We start from the raw sequence: 23,284 nt of genomic DNA on the forward strand, positions 1-23,284 counted from the left end.
AATCCATGGCATCCTAACTTCCCTATATCCAGTGGCAGAGGCTGAAGAATTCAGTACAAACTTCAGACTATTGTATATGTACAGTGTGGGTTCTTTTAAAAATCAACAGATCCTTGTTGCCTGTGTTTGTCACTGTTTTTACATTGCTTCTGTAGTTTCATTTTGTGAAACCTCCTAGTATAGTTTCAGAAGTCCCTCTCTGGATGGATGAAGGTGAATAATCACAACATGTGCTTCCCTTCATCCCACTTCTCTCTTGTTTTCAGATTCTCCTTCCTGAAGGAATTGGCATGGGGATTTTTACCAGACAACAGTGGTGTGTTTGGCCATCTCTGCCTTGCCAGGTTCCCACCCTGCTGCTCTCTCCCTCGCTCCCACCTGAGGGCTGAGGGACACAATAAAATGGAAAAACTCAAGAGCCTGAGCTGAAGGCAGGGAGATTGCTTATCAGTTACTGCCATGGGTGAAACAGATCTGACCTTGGGCAAATTAATTTAACCTATTGCTGGTTAAAATTAGTTAAAATTAGGCAAAAATTTGCATGCCTTCCTGCCCCAGTTGATCCCAGCCCTGCTTTTACTGCCCATACCCTGGCCCAAGCAGCACAGGGGATGAGGATGCTCTGTCTGTGATGCTTCCTCCCTGCTGCTTGTTCCTCCTCAAGCCTTCCTCTGCTGCAGTTCCTGTCAGGAAAACTGTGTCCTGGGGCTCTTTCTCCCACTTTTCCCCTCAGCCCTTGCTGCCTGGCAGCATTCTGCTCTTTCCTCAGTGTCCTTCCCTCCAGGTGTCACTGGAACCAGGCTGGGGTGGGGCAGTGGACCCTGCAGCCCTGCTGCCAGCACTGGACCACAGGAACCAGGACAGTATTTGGGGGTCCATGTCCCCCCCTTCCCTTTTTCCCCTTCTTTCTCTTAGTAACTCTTCCCCAGTCTTTTCCCCTGTGACTGCCCCAAGGATGTCCTTGGCTCCCAAGCTTCTTTTCCCAGTGCCACCCCCCAGAACCATCACACTTGGCACTGTGGGTCAGGATGTCACACAGGGTGCTGTAAAGCCTCTCTTGGCTTTTTTTTTTTTTTACTTAAAGGCTGTTAAACTACCAGGAGATTTTTCAAAGATACTCAGGTCTCTCTCTCTATGCTGGGGATGATGTGGAGGCTTTTGACAGCAGAAGTCTCCAGCACCAATTGTAATGAGAACTCCAGTGCAGGTTTTGGGCTGTGGGAAAGAAAAGACACTCCTGGTTTCCTTAAGTGGCTTCAGGTATTTTACCATAATTTTTGAGATGTTAATTACTCGTAATTCCCTGTCTATCTATATTAGTTTCCAAAAAAATCATCTATGTATTTATAAAAAACAGAGATGGTCAGAAAATACAGATGGCAGGCTTCAGATCTGTGACACTTTCAGGTTTCCACACAGGGCAGGTCTGTCATCCCCTACACTTTGGGACATGCAGAGGACTTGGAAATAAAATGACAAAGCAAGAGTGTGGCCAAGGGAGCTGCTCTCCTTAATTAGATTTGATCTGTTTAGTACTTCCATGTTAATACAGTTAGGAGCCTTTTGGTATTCTCCTATAATCTAACAAAGCATCAATATTTTCAGTGACAAATGGGTGTTGATTACCTGGGGAAGATTGATTACAGTCTTTAAATTTGCTGAGCTGAAGCTTGTGTTAATGCCTCCCCCCCTCTACTAATCATGCAATTTACTCAAATCTATTCTAATTTTAGGCCCACAATACCATTGCTTCCACTTTTTGGTAACAGCTGAATCCTTATCAATATTGGTTAAGCCATTTGGACAATGTGGTGCAACAAGCATGATGGATGGCTTTAATTTGATATTCTTAGACAGTCTTTGATGTTGCTCCTGCACCAGTGAAAAGTGGCTACACAAGTAAATTAACACTGTAAACCTGCATTACAAAAATAAACAGACTTCTCTGTACTGTGGTGTTGGGGGAGGGATGTGCATCTGAAACTCTTGATTAGAGCAACCATGTTAACACTCAGGTTTGCTCTTATAGCTGCCTCAGTTGCATTTTTTGCTAGGAGGTAAGAATTTCTCTTCTTTCTTCCTCCTCCCTTTCTTTTCTTCCTCCTCCCTTTCTTTTCTTCCTCCTCCCTTTCTTTTCTTCCTCCTCCCTTTCTTTTCTTCCTCCTCCCTTTCTTTTCTTCCTCCTCCCTTTCTTTTCTTCCTCCTCCCTTTCTTTTCTTCCTCCTCCCTTTCTTTTCTTCCTCCTCCCTTTCTTTTCTTCCTCCTCCCTTTCTTTTCTTCCTCCTCCCTTTCTTTTCTTCCTCCTCCCTTTTCTTCCTCCATACTACATAATACTGCTACATCACCTTATTCAAGAACTACACTAAGCTCAAGACAGCTCAATTTTCCAGTACCCCATGTCCTCTGAAGATAGTTCCTCAAACAGTAACATACTCACTGCCCTAAGTCCAGTTTATTTTACTCTGCAAAGCCATAAGATCTTGGTGGACCAAGAGGCACCTCCACAAATTCTGCTTTCTCAGTTTTTATGGCTGGACTTCAGTACATTCAATAGTCTCAGTAGATCCATATCAGTAGAGAAGGGGAAAATAGTTTTACACTATTGAGGTAAAGTAGTATTTACAGGATTCTATAACATTTTTTCCAGAGCTTAAGCTTTCCTTAAGATGCTAAAACAGATTGAGGTGAAACTGCTCTTTGGTTTCTCGTATAACTTTATCCCCTATATCCAATGTATATCTAAAAATTTAGTTAAATATGTCCCTGTGTCCCATTAGAGTAATTAAAAAAATATATTCTAGGTAAGCAAGAGTTATTGAAATACTCATTTGGCACCTCAGAGTGTGTGTGGTCTCCCAGTAGCAATTTTACAGGGGTGAGAATCTCACTGGAGTTGTACAAAATACTTTATTTCATTATGTCTGGGAAGTTTATTGGAGTAGGAAAATGCTGAATAATTGTTGAGGTCTCTGCATTGGAGAAGGTTTAACTTGCCTCTCCCCCCACTCCAGAGCTAAGCCATCCCAGCACTAGTGGAGAAAGTCAGTAACTGCTCAGCATCCATGAAAATTAAATCCTTCTGACTTGGACACCTATAGATTTTCACAGAAAATTGCATAGATTTGGCATTCAAATCCTTTCACAGTTCTTGCTTGTTTGAAGCATTATGAGACAAACAACCTTAATTCTAAAGTTGAGATTCAAGTGACTTGGTTTCAGGAAGGAAGCCATACAAGAAATGTAGGTTTAGTGGAAATATTCACAGCTGTAAGTTGTATAAGTTGTTTTTGGTTTTGTTTGTTTTTTTTTTTAAGACAGGATGAGTCCAGATAGTTTTAGGCACTTGGCGTTCAATTGGTAAATGAATTCCAAAAGAAAAAAAAAGCTAATATTCTTAATTTTTGGATTTGCACAGATGTTTTCCGAAGAGAAGTGTTTGTTCCAGCATTTCCTCTGAAACTGTAGAATAGAACAGTGTCCAATCCAAGATAACTTTCTGGCCATTAGGCACGGAATCCTTCAATTTATTTCTCTGTATTTTTAGTTGCCTGTTTAATAATTAAATTACCAGTACCCACTCCCTCTAGCCCTCACTGTTTTGGGCAGTGCATTGAATATCCACCTCTGCTTTAAGTTTTGAGAATTGTACCTGCCTTCTGCAGTGATCACCTCTATGCTTTGAGGGTTTTTTGTTTTTGTGTCCTTTTTCTTTTGGTCTTTATTACTGTTGGCAATAGTGCAGCTCAGCAACTACCAAATCATCAGCACCAACTCTATTCCTTCCCCACCCTTTTTTTTGATCAGTGCAAGTCTTTTGGCTTTATTCCCTAGGATGTTTTAATCATATAATGCCTTATATTCCTCTACAGAATTATAGGAATCTTTTCCCATAGGCTGCTGTTATCACAGTGTTCATGGAATGTTAGAAGTTTTGGGAACCTGGACTTGCGTTTCTTGTTCAGTAGAGATTTGGTTGCATGGAATATTGAAATATACCACACAAAAAAGGTACTGAGCAAACTCGTGAAACAAAAAAACTTCTCTCATTTGTGTTGGCAATTCCTTGTAGGATTTGGAGAAAATCTGGTAATAAATGCACAGGCATTTCCTGTCCTCTGTTCAAATCTGCAACGTCTCTGTTTTGGGGAAAAGGTGAATAGATTTCTCATAAATGGTTTTTAACAGTTGGTTCTCTCAAACCAGGCATTTGTCTCTTGGGTCAGCAAGGAACTGAAGTTAAACTTGCTCAGAATATAATCACTCTCCCATCAATCTTTGCATTAAATACTTGCACAGGACTTCCTTGTGTGTACTGTAATAGAATCACAATTAATAGGGGGAAGAGAGCATTTATATTATGTGTAAATGTCCCAAGTGCTTGGTGTTCTGGCACTGAACCAGCAGAGCATTTGAGCACCTGCTTAACTTCAGGGAAAATGGACTTGGGTTTCTTTTTAATGAACTCAACATTTCTAGTGCAAGTTCAGAGCTGGTGTGAATTATCCCAGTAAAGCAGCAGTGAGGGTTTTTTTGTGAAGCTTAAAGGCTAAAATCAGTGGGCAAGGCTGCTCATATCTCTAGAGCACACTGGAAGCCTTTATTTGTTAATACCAGAGTTCTCAGTACCTTGCATGACTAAATCTATTGTGAGGATCAGAAAAAAAGAGCTGGAGTGTCTGTTATTTATGGTTTCAAATAAGTGATTGGGGCTGGGGACTTTGACTGGGTTAATATGCTATTGCATGCTTTACTTATATATTTATTAAAAAGGTTTTATGAACTTGAAATAATGCACTCATTCCTGGCATCTAATGATTTGTCCTACTTAATCTATTTAGCTTCTCTTCCTTTCTCCCAATCTATTTTCAGATGAGCTCTGTCCAATTTCTTTAATAACTATTTTTCTATTTTTAGAGGTGAATGTCCTTTGGTGTATTTTTAATCATACTGAACTGCTATATTATGTTAAAGTCTTATTAACAACTGACATGAACAGAGAATAGTTCATTGTACTGGGCAGTAGAGTGCAATAACTTACAACTTCTTAAAATAACTTCAGCTCTTTGGTTCCTCATATTTTACTTTTGAGAGATTGGAATAAAAAAAAAAAAAGGACCTTTAAATCTCTTCTGTTACAACATCATAAATCCTTTGCTTATCTGAATGGCATAATTAGCATGGGGTGACAAAGGAGAGGAAGGAGAAAATTTCTAGTACTTGTCCTAGTCCCCTCTCACTTTCATTTGTGTCAGCTGCACTTACAGCTTGAATATTTTGGGAATCTGGATGGTTACCTAGAGGACACAAGCTGCCTCGTAGCATCTGCATCACTGAAATCTATAAAAAAGCCCAGGAGAGCTAAGTGGGAAGTCACTACTGATTTCTGGGTAGGAGAGATGATAAAGATGAGGTTTTGGGGGAACCAAGGGCCTTCCCATGAGCTGCTGGCTGCCCTTGATCTGCATAGGGCCAAACCTGAAACAGGAGTCTCACAACTACACTGTGTCACTCCTGAAAACTTCATGTTTTCTAGCACAAATGTCAGTGAGGGGAAAAAAGCCTGGCCCCTATTTCAGGTCTCTATCCAGGGATTTATGTCTATGGGAAAACATCCCATCTAACTCTTTCATTCTGTGCTGTCCTAATGCATTAATGGTTAAGATGTAAAAATGATGGCTACTACATTCTTCTCCCATGGCCTTGACACCATTTCAGGATTTGTATGGACTGCCCATGGAGGTGCCCAATCTCCACATGGGTCTGGCACTGCATCTCTCCCTTCCTCCAGGAATCTTTCCCAGCCTCTCTGACAGTGGGAAAGGTTGGGAGGCAATAGCAATGTCAGATTTTCTTCTTGCAGTCAAGGGGGGCTGAGTTCTCAGGGCAGGGGATGTTAAGATGAAGCTGGCAGAGTGAAATTCCTGTGGGGTGCTGGGGCCAAGGTAAAATGAAGGCCTTGGAGATCTTTCTGGCAGTGCTGCATGGGGACTTTCCTGCCTGGCTTTCATGTATGGAGTCTTGTCTGTGTGGTCTGGTTCCTACAGCTATTGGAGTTATCTCCAAGCTTTCTTGCCTTACCCAGAGATTTTTAAAATAATGTGTCTAGAGACAAGGATCTGATGAAAAACATTCTTTATCTTTTTGTGTCTTCCTGTGTCCATAGTGGAGAGGTTGGCTTTATCTGGCTCTCTAGTTGTGCTTTTAGCTTGATCTAATCCATTTCTCTTATCAGGCTGCCCTTTTGTGCATAGATTGTTCCCTTGATTAGTTTTCTACTGAAGAAGAATTTGAGGCATGTGTATGGAAGAAAATTGGAGGCTGTGAGAAGCTTTAAGGAACTGAGAAGTTTCTCCTCCTTGTCAGCCCCAGAGTGATGGGGAATGCTCTGCTCATCTGACCTTTGCAGCAAACTTTGCTGTTACTTTCAGTAAGAGAAAATGTAAAGATTTTCTAATCTTATAAAATTTATCTACCTCTCCACATGCTTCCTTGTGATGTGACAAGGCAAGTGCCACGAGTGAGGAAGGTGTGTAGGATTTGGATTTGGACCCTGGAGGGCTGTGCTATGAGGTTGGACAGGGTTTATTTGTATGAATGCTTTATTTTTATTTTATTAATTGCCTTGCAGTTTGAGTGAAGAAGTAAGAACTTAGTATTTTTTGGCCTAGGGGCTAAATATTCAAAATCAGCTAGGGAATTAATACTTGAAGTGTAGAGGAAGTTTTTCAGTTGAACTACTTAGATATGATTTGCTGTTCTTATCAAAAAATGTCCAGTATGATTAATTTGCATTTTGTGTGAAAAAAGCTTAAACTGAGCTATCTACAAGTGATTTTCATCTTTGTTTTAACACTTCAATCTTCCATTATGTTTTAAACATAGAATAAGTTGTATTTAATTTTCTTGGTATATAGCCTTAGCTTTGAACTTCCTTGTGGTTAGATCCATCAGGAGTTTCAGGGAATTTGGAGGGCAAGTACAGTATCTCAGTTGGAGCTGGAAGCTGTTCCACGTGTCCCACGTGTAGTTATCACTTTCCCTGCAGGGACCTCAAGAAGTTGCTCAGTTCAGGACCTGTTGTGGTTGGGGTCCATGCTCTGGGGCACCAGCTGGTGCCACACTTAGGATGCAGCTGAGTTGGATCTGTAAGTTTTGGGCAATGGCATTCCAGGATGTTCCAGCAGTTCCCAGCTGAGGAGCTGTGGGATAGAAGTCTGACCACTTCTGTGATCCTGAAGCTTCTCCTCAGTTTTTATAAAGCAGAGATGTTGTAAAAGCAGCCAGAATCATCTAATCAAAGGCTCCTCAGATTGTTAGAGTATTGGTAGAGGTGAGGTCAGATTCCTGACCTTCCTCTCCAAGCACTGGTTAGAAAATCACTTTTTAGTGAGCCCAAAGAAAGGGATACCTGGTACCTGTGTGGGTCCATGTTTGTTTGTAAAACTGTGTTGCCATTTCCATGGCTTCTGAGACTTCAGGGTGTGACACTTCTCAGCTGCAGTCTCTGCGGGATCTCTGAATTTAAGCACCACCTTGCCAGGGAGCTCTTGCAGCACTTTGCCTTCAGCAGGAGTAAAAAAATGCTGTTGCTTCCCAACATCTGAGAAAGCAAAGCAATCTCTCAAGTGCCTTTTCCTGGGGCCTTGTGCAAATTTAAGGTCTTCGGCCTTGAGAGCAATAAAGCTGGTCTTTTCTAGAGCATGCTTCTTATGAAAATCCTTCTTGGACCCCATCTCCCCGTCGTGAACTGGGGGTCAAGGACTGAAGTGAGATTTTTGATTCCAACAAGATGTCACAGGAGAAATGGGGAAGAGTGTTTTCCCTTCCCTGAGCTTTGGAACCTCATTCTGTGTGGGAAGCTCAAGAGCTGAGCGTGGGCTGGCAGCTTGCTGTCCTCTTTGTGCAATTTCCATAGAAACAAAATCCAAGTGCAGGGACCATGTAAGAACAATGATGTTATTCAACAAATGGAGATTTCTGTTATAACACCAAATCAATCATGCAAGCCAGATCTACCAATGCAGTGGGGTTTGTGTATTATAATCCAGTCTTTGCCCTGAGAATCTTAAGATTCAGACACTGCTGGTTTATAACTGAAGACACTTTAACCTGAGAGCTCTCTGATAAAGTGATTGGACCTCCATGCCTTTTGTAAGGGGAGCTTGTTGTGCATGTGCTTGGTAACCAAGGTACTGATGTTCTCTTGCATTTTTTCCTTTGGCTTCAGCTAAGTATGTGATTTCCTTCAGGTCACTTCAGAGTTAGGGCCTGGCTCAAGCCAGGCAATCAGCTCCATATGGTCAGGCACAGGGTTGGTTTCAGCAGCTTTGGTTTATTTGGTCAACTTTGAACATGGTGAATGCTGAGCAGCTGGGGCCTGCTGGTGAATATCTTCTCATAAAATGTGCTTGTGGTGTTTTGAGGCATTTGGTTTAGACAGATGAAGCTGCACTGGTTTATTCTTTTCCAGTAGCTCTTCCAAACAGTACCATCATTTTGCAGATTTGGAATAGAACAACTGAGCTGTCTTCTTACAGTTCCACTGTAGGAATGCATGCAAAAGATAGAACTGGAGCAACAACTGGCAAAACCAAGTCCAGGAATGACCACTGCAGGGCTTTTTAACTTGCTTCTGTTGCCTGGGAATTCCTGGCCAGTTTACACTTATGAATAAAACACATGCCTTAGGAAATCCAGGTGGTATGTACCCTTTTTAGACTGCCTCCTGTCCTTTTTCTCCCCTCTTCCACCAACATTAACTCTATATTTATGTTTTCTGTGTTTCCTGGCTAAGGCAAGCTTTGTGAGTTAGTCTTAAGATTCCAGGCAATTTCTGCTACACATGGGCCCATTGAGGAAGAAATAACAGCAGTGCTTGTTCAGCTTTTCAGTAATAACAATGTGTTTTCTAAGTAGCACTTTTCTGCAGTTATTGCTGTGTGTATCAGAGCAAACTTCACATCAACTGAGCTCTTCCACCACAGGGCTAAGTACACTAGGAGAAGAAGTGAAGCTTTTGGGTTTTAATGCCTTGTGAACTTGCTCCCATCCTCAATTCACAGTGGATTTTAAAACATCTTTCTGTTACCTGTTAACATGCTATTAATTCTCTTTAAATATTGGTGTCATCACCCAAACCCATAACGCCCCAAAATGAAGTTCAAATAAAAATTACACTCCCATATGCTCCCTCACCCCTGTTCTAAAGCTTTGCAATGCAGTAATGAAGCTGGGGAAGTTATCCCTGCTTTTTGTATGTCCTTGATTTGAAATGCCTCTGGTCTGCCACTGGACCTTTGTGGATTAGATATTCCCAAACGTAACTGAAATATTTTGGTTATTTGTTTATGATGTAAAGGATTAGAATTGGATCACAAAACTATTTTTCCCTACACTTAAAGCCTTTAGTTATAGAAGGAGATAAAACCAGTGCATTAACCTCCTTATAAAACCTGTAATACTGTTACTTTCCCTCCTCCCGAACAAGAAAAATGGTTGATTTATTTAATAAAACACTCAGCAAATTTTACAAATCTCATTATCAGTAGATTCCAAACAGATGGTGGGTCAGTTATTGTGTTTGCAGCATTCATTTGGCTTTTCAGGAGTCAGATATGAAGGAGCAGCAACACCCTGAAAAAAAAACATAGCCCCTTGTTATGGTTTTGAGTCCTGGTGAAAGATCCTGGGGCTTTGGAAATGTACTAATAATCATAATTACAATAAAGATACTAATGACATAATCAAAGGGTAGTTCTGGCAGAAGTGCTTAAGTTCAAGGTTATATTGGAGCCTTTGGGTACTGCAGTACCTGCCAGTCCATTACAGCCCAGTTTTCATCTCAAAGGTTGCAAAGTGCAGGGCAAACCCTGGAATGCTGGGAGGAACCACTGACCTGGTGAGGGACTTCTCAAGCATATCTTTCCCACAGACATTACCAGGGGCTGAAATTCCTTTTGGTAATTATGCCCATGTAATTGCCCTTCTGGACTAGCAGAAGGAGGGGCAGCATCACTTATCTGTGAATCTGCAAGGGAATCTTTGCTTTCTGTTGGGCTTTGCTGGCCTTCTGAATCCCTGCTCAGGTTGGCCAAGGGGGGATTACAGCCACCAGGTTCTCTGAAGGGCTTGGACTGGTCATCTTCTGGCTCACTGCTCTGTTCTGAAACAAAAGTGGGGAAGAATATCCAAAGCAAATTTCAGAGAAACTTTTCCTTACCCTTTGTCTTAGTTTGAATTTGGTTTTAGGCTTATTAGATGCTTTTTATATTAAATGAGTGAGGAGTTTATAAATAATGGAATAATGGTAGAGGCCTTTCTTTATTAAGGAATCTAATATCCTTGCAGTGTACCCTTCACATGTTGTGTAGAAAAGAGCTCAATGGCAGACTTTTCTAGTGGGAAAGAGAAACTTGAATAATCAGCAATATTTGTTTTTTTTTTTTCCATAGCATGGTTTCCTCTTCTTTGTATCCATAGAGAGAACTTTTTCAATCAAATATTTCCAACAGCAAAAACATTATCTAGTATATAGACAGATGGCAGGATGATAATTGTTTAGAGAGACAGATGGTAGTTTCTTGTTCCCACTTTCTAGTTTCTGTGTTTTTTAAAGCTCAGCAGTTGCGTTGTGCAGCATTCGTGGTGCCATAAAATACCAGCAACTTTAAATAACTCTGAACCAGCCTTTCGAGTGATTTGTTTAAAAGGAGCCAGTCCTATTTAAAACATGATCAACTGAGGATGCCTACATATTTGACAATGCAGTGTAATTTAGAGAAATAGTGTTGAACTTCAAGCATATATTCTCAGCTAATGCAGACCCCTTCTGCCTCCTTTCTGTTGGAAATAAAAAGGGTGAAATTCCAGAAGAGTATTCCTTTCTTAAAGAAAAAAAAGAAAAAAAAAAAAGGTGTCTAACTTAGTACTAAAGAGAAAGCACCACAGGAATAAAAATAATGGATGAGTTGGAGTGAGCTGCCACAGATATTGTTCATAGAGACATGCCTGGAATTCCAAGTTAGTTTCTCCCACGGACTACAGTAAATGTGATTAGATCAAAGACATAAAGAATCTTCTACAGAAATGGCTTACATTGAAAAAAACCCTAATGTTTAGTTGCTCTGTGAATCTGAGGATTTCATAAAACACGTTTATCTATTTGTACAAACTCTAAGTGAGCTTTTCAGGAATGATTTTTGTGAAACAAGTGGGGATGCTTCAGGCTGCATCCTGCATGGTTTCACAGATCTTTTACTTGCTGAAATCATCTGCTGCACCTATTTCTACTCCCAGCCCCCCTTTTTCTGTAGCTCATTTTCTGTACCTAAGCAAAAGGAAAGCAGAGGTATCTGTTCAACAGGACTACTTTCCAAAATCAGATTGATGAGGGCAGCTTTCAGCATGGCTGATGAAGCCCTCATCTCACAGGGGACCATGGGTCTGTATCTTCAGGTTATGCTTTCCAGTGGCCTTCTCTCAGCCCCCACATCATTCTACATCACAGAGTCACCAAATACTGGGTTGAAAGGAACCTCAAGGATCATCTGGTCCAACCTTTCTTGGCAAAAGCACCCTCCATACAAGATGGCCCAGCACCCTATCCCCCTGAATCTTAAAAGCACCCAATGTTGGGGGATACACCTGGAGGTGTTATTCCTATGACTGATGGTTCCCAGGGGTAAAAACTTTCCTCATGTGTCCAATTGGAATCTCCCCAGAAGTAATGTGAATATCCATATAAAAAGGGAGTCTTCATTGTCTTTGTAGTCACCCTTTAAATACTGGAACATGGTGGTAAGATCTCTGATCCTTTTTTTCAAGCCCAGTTCTCTGTGTTGCCTCATACGTTTTCCCAGTCCTTGGATCATCTTTGTGGCCCTTCTCTGGACCCTCTCCATCCTGTCCACATCTTTTTTCTATACTGGGCACCAGAACAGAGCACAATATTCCAGAGGTGGTCTGACAAGAACTCAGTAGAGTGATATGATGACTTTATCTCTTCTGGTGATGTCCTTGCTGATGCAACCCAGCATCCTGGTGGCTTTCTCTGCTGCTGCAGCACACTGTTCACTCATATTGAGCTTATTCTCAACCAGGATCCTCAGATCCCTTTCCACAGAGCTGCTGCCCAGCCAGGTGGAGCCTGTGCTGCTCTCCTGAATTATGGTTTTTCACATCCAAGACTTTACACCCGTCCTTGCTGAACTTCATAAGATTCTTGTTAGCTCTCTCTTCCAATCTGTCCAGGTCTTCCTGCAAGATGGTTCTCACTGCTGAAGTCTCCACTTCTCCACTCAGTTTGGTATCATCAGTAAACATCACCAGGATGCTCTTTATCCTATTATCCAGATCCCTTGTGAAGATACTAAACAGTTTTGGGCCCAGTATCAGTCCCTGGGGAACCCCACTTGTGACTGGTTGCCAGTTTGAAAAGAAGCTGTTTGCCCCCACCCATTGGGAGTGACCTGTTAACCTGTTCCCTTCCCACTGCACAGAGGATTTGTCTAGACTGTAACACATCAGTTTCTCTAGGAGGAGGCTGTGGGAACCCATTTTGAAGATATTTGTAGGATGGTGCAATATTTGCAGGCTTTCTGTGGTGGAGGCTTTCATTTGGAGGTGAACTGTGTGGCTTCTTCTCTTTGCTCTGATACTTACTGCTTGTATAAATATTGTTTACCATATAAGTTCCACTAAAATATATATATGTAACTAGAAGGCTATAAAGTTATTAACAGAGTACATTTCAGTATAGCAATAGCCATAGGCAAGGTGGCTGCTTTCTCAGTAATAAACATGTGGCTTCAGGAGTGCTGCTGTCCTTGAGTGGGGAAAAAAATGAAGGACCCTGTCCTTTGAGTAGCTGACCTTCAGGATGCTAAGCTGGGAGAAACTCTGCAGCCCAAGATAGAGTTGTCTAAAGTGTGACTAGATAAGAGCAGCTGAAATCATAGTTTCAGGGGTTTTATAATAACCTTTGTATATCTGTTTTTTAGCCACCTATTAAAGAATTTTATAGTGAGTGTACGGGGAAAAATACAACTTTTACATTAACATTTAGAGAAATGCATGGAAACTGAACTTTTAGGTAGTGAATACAGACCTCTTCAGTTCTGAGATTAAATGCTGTCCAATCTGGGAAATGAAAAATGTGCCATGTAGCACTCGCCCACCCAGACAGACCAATTTTTTTATTATTATTATCATAATTTTTATTATTTATTTTTAATAAATTTAAGATGATTTTAATTATTTTAATTTATTATGATTATGATTATTATTATGAACACTGTGGCCAGCAGGAATAGGAAGGTGATCATCCCTCTGTACTCAGCTCTGGTGAGGCCACAGCTTGAGCACTGTGTTCAGTTCTGGGCACCTCACTATAGGAGGGACAGGGAAGTTCTGCAGAGTGTCCAAAGAAGGGCAACAAAACTTTCCAAGGGCCTGGAGCACAAATCCTGTGAGGAGCAGCTGAGGGAGCTGGGGGTGTTTGGTCTGGTGAAGAGGAGGCTGAGAGGAGACCTTAGGGCTCTTTTCAGCTACCTCAAGGGAGGTTGGAGTGAGGAAGGATACAGCCCCTTCTCCTTAGTGACTGTGATAGGACCAGAGGGAATGGATGGAAGCTGCTCCAGGGGAGGCTTAGGCTGGGTGTTAGGAAATATTTTTTCACTGAGAGGGTTGTCAGGCATTGGAATGGCCCAGGACAGTGGTGGAGTCACCATCCCTGGAGGCATTTAAAAGGTGTTTGGACCTGGTCCTTAAGGCCATGGTTTAGTGGTTAGATTATGGTGCTGGTCAAAGGTTGGACTGGATGATCTTGGAGGTCTCTTCCAACCTAAACATTCTGTGACTCCGTGGCTTAATTTTTTTTAATTATTATTTTTTTAAGGCTGCTATTGACTTCAATATCTGCTCTAACTTTACTATCAATTTTTCTGGTGGTCAGGCCTCCCCTCCCCCTACCTTAGCAGGCTGGACCACTCAGCTGGACCAGAACTTTGCAGTCCATGGGCTGTGTCCATTCCTGTTGGATGCATCCATGGAACTGGGGAGCTCAATCTCAGCATGCTTGGTCCAACAGCACTCGCATACCTGGGGCTCTCCAGTGGGCTTGTCCTTCATGTCCACTGCTCCAGATAGCTTAATGCTTTTCCTTAACTGCTTCTGAGCTCTTTCATGATAGCAGATAAATAGCCAGTGTCAGCTGACAGATTTTTAGGCATCTCTGTTGTAAACATGTAAGTATTCATTTACTGCTTGAATTGCTTTACCATCCTCTGTGGCTGTATTTCTCATTCCTTTCTGAAATGATCTTTCTTCATCCTTGGCTGAGTCCCCTCCCTATGCTTTGAGAAAAAGCTTCTTGATATCTAACACTGCCAGCTATACTTCTTCCAAATTTATTTCAGATCTTTTCCTGATTAATTTTTGTTTTCTTTGTGTGAATGCTTTCTTCTTGGTCTCTGTTGTCGTGATTCAATTTTTTTGTTTATTTTAAACTTAGTTGGAGCTTGGGGGGCCATGGAACTCTCAGCTGGGGAAGGCTGCAGGTGCTACACTGAGGAGCCTTGGCTGGGATGGGACTGGACAGTGTTGTACCCTGGCCACATCTGTCTGACCCACCACAGCTTGGTCCTGGTGCTGAAGGTGGGATCTGGGCTATGGGCACCCTTCCAGAGGGTTTGATGTCCTCTTTTCAGTGGCCTGACTGTAACCCACCCAACAGGAGAATTCTTCTGGTTTGCAGGCAAAACAGGCAGCAGAAACATGGAGGGGTTGTCAGGATGACTCTGAATCTTTCTGACAAGAAGCCATGAGACAAAATAAGCCAGTGATAAGGTTTGAAAACTTGTGTGAACAGGAAAGCCTGGTCCTTTCAACTTGGTGACAAAACCCTGCCCTTCACAGAGGCTGAAACCAAACCCCTTGCATGATTACCTCCTTGTTCCCAGGAATGGCACTGCTGTTCAGGCTACTGAGAAATCTATTGAGCTCATATAAAACTATTTCTAAATTTTAAAAGAATTCTCTTCTTGCCCTACAAACTTCCCAATTCACATCCTTTTGCTTAAGCCAGCTGCCTACAGGATAGGTGGTGACAGGGATTTTTTTTTTTTTTTAGCTTTCAGAAATTACTCAAAGTGCATTTTAAAAACCAGGACAGCTGAGTGTCTGCTGGATTATCAGAAAGTATTTGCTCCTTCATTAACCTTTGCTTAGTTCCCTCTTACCCTGCCCCTTTCCTACCATTAATCTATACTACTTTGGAACAAATGTTTGCATTAATTGTGCCAACTTTTGAATTAGGAATAGATGAATCTCTAGCGGCTTAAAAATTTGCTTAAGTAAACAACCAATGAATCACATGTTCCTCCAGGGTTTCTTGAAAGTAAACAACAATTTTTTTTTCCAGTATGAAATAGGCCATTTCTGTTTTAAAGAGAATTTCTCTGCTTGAGGCTGGAGATAGAAAAAAAACTTTTTAAAATGACAAAGCATAATTTTTTTAGAATTCTAAAAAGATTTCTGGGCTTGAAGAGATCATAATTAAACAAATTGGGAAAAGGTTGCCCTTTTTTCTAGTACTTTGCTTTATTTTGGATTGACTTGAGTTTGAAGGTGAATCAGGCCAAGTACAGCAAAGGAACTGGCATCTGGTAAACTTGTTGTGTCCTCAGCATGTTCAGTTGCTGTGCTGTCCTCTGTGCTGCTGCAATGCCATGACAGGATTAATTTGTCTTTCTAGTCAGGCACCCTAAACCCAAGAATTAGATCACTTCAAAAGATCTGCTAGGCCTTTTTTGGACTGAATCTTCTCTGTGTGCCAGGTGGTTTGTTGTATTTTTGGTTTTTTCTTTTTTTTCTAGCACTGCATTAGTCACATCACTTGGCAATAGAATATTATTAATCGGGCTATTTTCATCAATTATATATCTGGTTTTTATGGACGTCATAAAACCTTTCCTGCTGCATTTTACAATGAAACAAGAGGCATTCATGTGAACAGAAGCTGTCCCACTGCTGCTCTTGATGAAAGACATGGATTGAGGCTTGTACTGAAAGCCCCAACAGTAAATGATTGTCAGTTGCTTCACTACAGTCAATAAAATTTTGCTCTTTCCAGCTGAAGTTAAAGTGGAGATGTACTCTGTTAGCTGTAAGGATGGTCTTTCTTTGACTTATTATTTATGAAGAAACAGAAATACTTTGGCATTGATGTCAAGGTCTTATATGGAATCAGTGATGCATTCAATGTAAATGTAGTTCAGCATCTACATTTTTCTCATTTGCATGTGCTTAATAATGAAAAAAAAAAAGAAATATTATGAACAAAGTAACATCTGCTTGCCTGGGAGAGTTCAGGTTCCTAAGTCAGGGCATGTGTGTTGGTGAAGAACTCTTTTGCAAGGCAATAGATTACTCAAATACCCTATTAAAAAAAAATAAATTGTGCTTGGCTAACCATCTGACATTTTTAAAGCTTTTAAATAACAGCATTTTTTAGGGGTCATGACATTAAAGCCACTTGTCCTTTCCTGCTTCCTAGCCATCATGTCATGATGCTCAGCACAGGTCCTGGCCATATGACCAACTAAAAAGCAAGAGATGAACAGAACTGATCCAGGCTGGAGGGCTGATGCTTGGTCATATGTCAGCTATTAATCCAGTGTCATAGGCCAGGACTAAAATGTTTGATAGTCTTGGCACAGGAGAGTTCAACCAGCAAGCATTTAAAGATTTTCTGGTAAACAGAGGCCGTAAGTAACTGAAAAAAATCTTCTCATAAACTGTGAACGCTGCATTAACTTAAAGACTAAATTAAATTGTGGGTAAAAGTGAAAGCTTGTAGCAGAAATCCACAAGATGACAACAACAAAAAAATAAATCAATGGGAGGGAAAGCAAACAGCACTGGAAAATTTCAAATAAATTTCAAACAGCATTGGAGATGCTGTTAAATACATAGAGGAGGTTGATGGGACAACAATAGTCACTCAGAAGAGAATATTCTGTGGTAACCACCATGATGGAGATGGTGAAAGGAAAGCCTGAAGGATGGACAGAGCCATGGAGGGAAAATTATAACATTTCCAGGAGCCTCCAGCCTGGTGAGAGGGGACTCAAGGAGCTCTGTCCCCTCATACAGCTCCTTCCAGAGAGCTGCTGCTTCTTCCTGAAGCAAGGGAGAATGGAATGAGATGAGAAGCAAAGGGGAGAGAGAGCAGATGCTGTTTGGAGACTCAGGGAAAGGATTTTCTGGCTCAGCTCTGTGCTGGTGGGTGCCTCTCCTAACAGCTAGGAGCAGCAGGGTCTTGCACAGCTGGAGGTAGCTGATAAACCATTCTTTCAGCCCAATTTCCTCTGGAAACAGTCGTGATTAAATGAGGAAGGGTCCATTCATTCTCCTTCATCTCTAACATGTTCAATGAGCCATGATTTTTGAGTTATTCTTTCTTTACAGCTGGATGAAATTATAGATGGCTGGGATAAAATGGTGCAGTAGGAGAAGATGTAACTTTGTACTCATTAGTTCTCACCTTTCTCAGGGTTTTACTTTGCTCTACAGCACCAGCAGTGTGACAATATCTGAGCTCCTGGTCAAAGGCATAATTTCTATATTTTTTTATTTTTGCTAAAAGAAAGTGTTGGCTATTCATGTCGTGCATCTTTGATGCTAATCCTCTGCTTCTGTTACATGGTAAGAGATGGTACTGCCTGTATGAAACTGCTACTATGAACCAGTGAGGAGTCTGGGCTCAGATGTTCAGTCCTGTAAATTTTTTCTGCCCCTGATGAAGAGGTAAGGGAGGTAAGGGCACTCTTTGTTCTCTGCCAGAGAAGAAAGTCTTTTAGAGACTTAATGTTTTAGAAATCATTAAGAGGCAACCCCTGGAGGCTGAGATCTCAGGCTTTATTGAATTAGGCTGAAATTATGAGTGTCTCTCTCCTGTTGTGTACTTCCCTTTGATAATCCTGCTAAGAGTCTGATGAGGGGGGGGTGGTCCAGCCTCAGCAGCACAGAGAACTTGAAGCTTCTGTGGAGCTGCTGTGCTGGGACATGGAGCCCCTGCTGCCAAAGTGTGAGCAGGGTCTGAAGCTGGGTCATTTCTCCTGCAAAGTTGATGCTTTTCTCACCAGACCAGAGTTTCACAAGGGCCAAGAGCATCTCTGCTGCCTTTCTCTAGCCTGAAAAGCCAGGCTGGTTGTTATATCTCTTCAGTGCTTGCTCAGGCTGATCCTGCTTTAGATCTTATTTAGTAGCTATTTTATTCCAGCCAACTTTTCCTGGCTAGGCATGGCAAGTGACAGTGAGTCACTGAACATTTTTTTTTTTTTTTCTTCTGAATAATATTCTCTTTCCAGTGATTAATCAGTTCTCTGCCTCTCATTTAATGCTGGAATATATCTTCAAGTGTCTCCTCCTTTGTTTAAGAGGAGGCAAACTGATCACATTAACAATATTCAGTTCTGTTTGCTTGGGTGTATAACCATTAAGAGAAATACAGCTCAGCTCTGGGAGACTATGGGCAGCAGAAAGTTAATTACTATTTCCTCGTGCTTTGTGTATCTGTCTCTTCTGATACTCATTAAAAAAGGACATCACTCCCCTAATAAGTACCACACCAGATGCTGCTTATTCTGAATGAGAACTGAAGGAACTCTCATGAAGGGGAAATTCATATCATTTAAACCAAGGAAAACCATTTGTAGTCATGTAGGGAAATACTATTTTCAAATTGCTATTAGTGAAGTTTCACAGGGATGCAGAACAGGATGCTGACCTCCAAACATTAATATGTTTGTTTTCCAGAAAGTGAGGAATTAATAGCTTAGGGAAGCATAATCTAATTCAAACTGGTGCTAAATGATGAGTCACTCCCTATCTTCTCTTTGCTTGAGAAGGTTAAGCTCCTTGCAGAGCTGTTAAATCATTTTGACCCAAGTGCTGTATGAGTTTCAAAGATACTCCTGTCCAAATCACCTTCTTAAAACTTGTTACCTCCTAATTTTATGTCTCTTTGTTTTCATCTCTAACCTTGACCAGCTTCTGAGTGTTTGCTTAGAGATATTCTGAGTTTGGGGGGGAAAACATGCTCATGAAATGTTGAATATCTAAAGATCAGGTTCATATATAAATTATATCTTGGATATATCTAAGGTGAATTTCCCTCTGAAGAAGCCTGTTTCTTCCTCTTGGTTATAAAGATAGCCTCAGGTGACTACCTGGTACCTTAGCTTGTCATTTCCATGTACCTGTGTTAGATTGGGTGAATCTTACCCAAAGAGACTGACAGTTTGGCTGGAGTGGAGACTGAAGGTAGAATTTCCATGAAATAATCCAGTGTTTTGATCACATGACACACAGAATTAATTTGAAAAAATCTAAGAATTATACCTGTTTAAAATATTTTACTGAGAGCACTATCAGTCTCATGCAGTGAGCAGAAAAAAATTTTGTGCTTGATGCCTTCCTGTTCCCTAGAGGACTCGAGCAGTGCTCAGGTGGTGGCATTTCTGGGGCTTTGGGTCTGTGCCTGCTTTGGGCACCTTTGCTGAGCCCTGCACATCCCACCATCCCTTTCTAAATCAAGGAAAGCTTTCTTAGCTGGTGCATTATTTTTGGTTGCTTCAGGCATTCCAGTAATACTCTAAGTGTAACTCAAAAAAAAACCTAAAAAATCGGAGACCTATTTATACTCTTGTTCAGAAAATTTGCTGTGGAGTAAGGCTCTAGTTCATAAATGATGAGTAATAGATTTATTACAAAGGAGTGGGGATTTTTTTAGGTTGGGGTTTTTTGTTGCTTTGCTAAAAAAAAAAATGTGATATATATTTTTAAAAAAAAAATGTGATATATTTGTTTAGCATTGAAAAGTCCCTGTGAAATACATAGGCACAGATAATCCTGGATTTCTCAAACTAACTTGAGTGCTAGAAAGATTTGCTTCTATCTAATGGAGCAGTGTGCTTTGGAAAAATATTCTTTTTTTCTGAGCCACTGGGAAAGAAGTGTGGCAAAATGTAGATCTGAAGATACCTCCAACAAACAGTGGAGGAACATTGATCATAATGAGTTTCTACCAATCAGCATATTTTTACCAGAATGTTATATAGCCTATTCAAGCTAGAAGTTCTCTTTCTCCTTCCCCAGTGAGCCTAGGAAATAAATTCAGTTTAAGCAAAAGAACATTTCCCTGCTGAGAAGTCTGTGCAGTGGCTGTCAGAAAGGACATTTTAATTTAGTGGTTTCTGAGAATTAGGCTGGGGCTACCACCCCAACAAAGTCAGTATTCTCTGCTGCAGTTGCTTACCATACAGAACACACTCAAATCATCTTCAGTGCTGCTGGTAGAGTTTTTATAATTCTGCCTTCTGAGGACAGTGAGTGCTGAGTAGTCCCTGGTCTGCCTTTTTTTTTTTTTTTTTTTTTTTGATGAAAGTGGAAAATTTCCCAGGCTCTATGTCTGTCACTCTGATTTATAATTCTGAAGGTAAGATTGACCAATCAAGCTACTGCAAAACTATATTTAGTTGGGGTATGTGGTGTCTTCTTTCTCATTATTTCTGTAAAATAGGCATTGCTGGTTAGATCTAAAATTTTGCCTCTGGATCACAGGAGATGACCCAGCTGGGTGCTGTGAGGTGTCTGCAGAGCACACTCCTGGCTGGCTCAGGGGGTGCTGGAGAGGGGGCAGTGAAACCCTGGATGGAGTCAGCAGCATCCTGTAAGATTTACTCTGCCTTTTCTTCCCTCTCATCCTCATCTGCTGCAGTTATGCTCTCAGTAAATCCCTTTATTTTTGGTTGATTCCTTTGCCAAATAAGGGAACTCTTGCTGCAGTATTGGTAGTGATGCACCAAGTGAAATGAATTTTTTAATAGATATTTTACCTGATCTCCCTTAAGAGCTGTAGGTTATGGTCCCTTTATGATATTGAAAGGTTAAGAAGAAAGTTAACACTACCTCAGTGTTGGAAAATCTCTGGAGAGACATGATCCCATTAGTGCAGACTCTCTAGTAGCTGTTACTTTATAAAACAGCCTTGTTCTGAAAATACTGTACTTTGGAAGTGAAGGACACTGAAGGGTAAGAGAAGATGAGGTCCATGGTGATGCTTCTGCCTTTCCCTCTGCTGCCTGTCCCTCCATGTAGGATGAATTAGTTATTGCTGATTTTATTGCTGGGGTTGGGTTGAAGACACCAGTGGCCTTCTACTTAGCTTTCCAAAAGGCAAGGGCATGAGCCTGGCAGGCAAAAAATAACATTAGGGGAGCTCCCCAGATCTGCTGTTTTGTCTCAAATTCAGAAGGAATAGGCTTGGGGTCTTCAAGTGTTTTTTTGATGTTACGTTGTGACTTAGTCTTACACCACCTTTGGATATACAGAAGCTTCCAGCCCCACTTTTCTGGACTGTCAAGCCTTGCATTGGGGTTCTGTGCTTTTGGAGGAATATTCCCCAGAAAAAGAGAGGCTTCTGGGGAAGGAGGCAGGAGACCAGCAGCCCTGGTACATGTTGAAAGGAAATGGCATGGACCTGACTTGCTCTTCTGCTTCTTCTGTTCCTACTTTATGGTGAGATTTTTCTGGTAAAGCTTGGCAGTACTGTCTCTAGTAATGAGTTTCCCTAAGCCCACGTTTGAGTGTTGACACTCCTGAGCCAGTTCCAAGAGTTCATATTCATGCTTGCTGAAAGGCTCTTTGGTGCTGTTGCTTTGGGTTTTTTCTTTTATTCCACTAATACCTCAAGGACAGGGAGATTGTGTGCTTCCCACCCCTTCTTTCTTGATACTATGAATGCAGCTCCATCATATGACTACCAAAGAGGGCCTAAATAACCTCCAACCCTGCCTCCCAACCCCTCACTGAAACCAGAGCCCTCCTGACAGTGTTTTCTGTGACCACAGAGGCTCTGGCATCACTGTCCTGAAGGGACAACATCTGCTCTTGTCCTATTGCCACTTAGCTCCTCCTCATAGCCTTGCTTTCCTCTTGGATATGCTGTCACATAGGTGCCTTGTTTTCTTCTTTTTGATCTGATACATCCTCAGGGTTTTGAAAAGCCCTGCACATTCACTGACCTACTTTTTTATTACTATGTTTCTGTCTCCATTTACCCTCTCTTCTCATGTTCTGTTTTGCTCAACAATCGTGCTTTTTTCTCTCTCCTACATGACCATCCTGTTTTGTGCTGTCTCATAGTTGAAGTATGAGATCTGATGAGCCTTTCCCATCTCCCTGCTCCTTTTAATTTTCCCTGCAGACTTTTGCAGCTTCACTTTGGTTAATTGTGCTTGTGTTTGGCAAGAGCTGCTGGCAAGAGCTCTAACACAGCTTCTTGAAGAATCTTGTATCTTTCAGTTCTCTGGCTGCTTTGAGCTTTTAACTAATTTATCACCCTCATCTCAGAAGCACAGAGCTTGTCATGAAGAACAAAAACCCAGGATTGCTTGAGATATAGATGCCTGCACATCCTATTATGAAAGCTTTGCTTGGTCTTTGCTAATGTTAAGCTAGTTTTTGATTGGAGCCTGATATTTATTGATTGTCCAAATCCTGATGTTTATCTCTTGTCTGAGCTTGCTCAGCATCTCTCTGTCTGAACATAAATTTCTGAATAACAGTAACAGTTGCTGCTTTTTGCAGAACTGTACAAACAGGTATTTTCCATTAGCTTTCATGACACTATATTTTGCCAGCTTTCTTGCTTTGGTTTCCATGTTTTTGGTTGTTTGTTTTAAATAAATGCAAAGAGTCTTTTTCCAGGTTGAAAAGGTGGGAGATGAGATCAGTCCTTCCAGGGTTAGGCTCTTATATAAAAGCTCAGTTACAGAAGGACAGGTACTGCCAGCAGGTCCTACAAAGAGCAATGGGAGATGTAGAGGATTTGCTTGTGCCTGGAAGGCTTTTTAAAGCAAGTATTTTAAAACAAACAAAATCCACACTTGATATTTGCTTCCAATGTAAGCAGAGCCATTTTTCTGGACTGCAGTGAGTCCTGGTGCTGTAAAAAATGTTGTAAATTAAACCTCTTGGAGAATAACATACTATAATAAAAAAAAATCTTGTATAATATTACACACTTTATAGAATCTTGGTCAAATTGCTATTTAAAACTATGGTAGTAATTACTTTACCACTTTTTCTTGCAGAACACCATCAGGCTTTAAGTTTTTATAAAATCGTGTAGTAACAGAAATTTTCTACTCTCCTTTGCAAGATCACTGAGAGGTTCAGAAGTTTCCTTTTTAGCAACAGCAGAAGTGGAATATAGTCAGGT

Source organism: Heliangelus exortis, chromosome 14 (genome assembly GCF_036169615.1).
Source record: "Heliangelus exortis chromosome 14, bHelExo1.hap1, whole genome shotgun sequence".
NCBI classification, from domain to species: Eukaryota; Metazoa; Chordata; class Aves; order Apodiformes; family Trochilidae; genus Heliangelus; species Heliangelus exortis.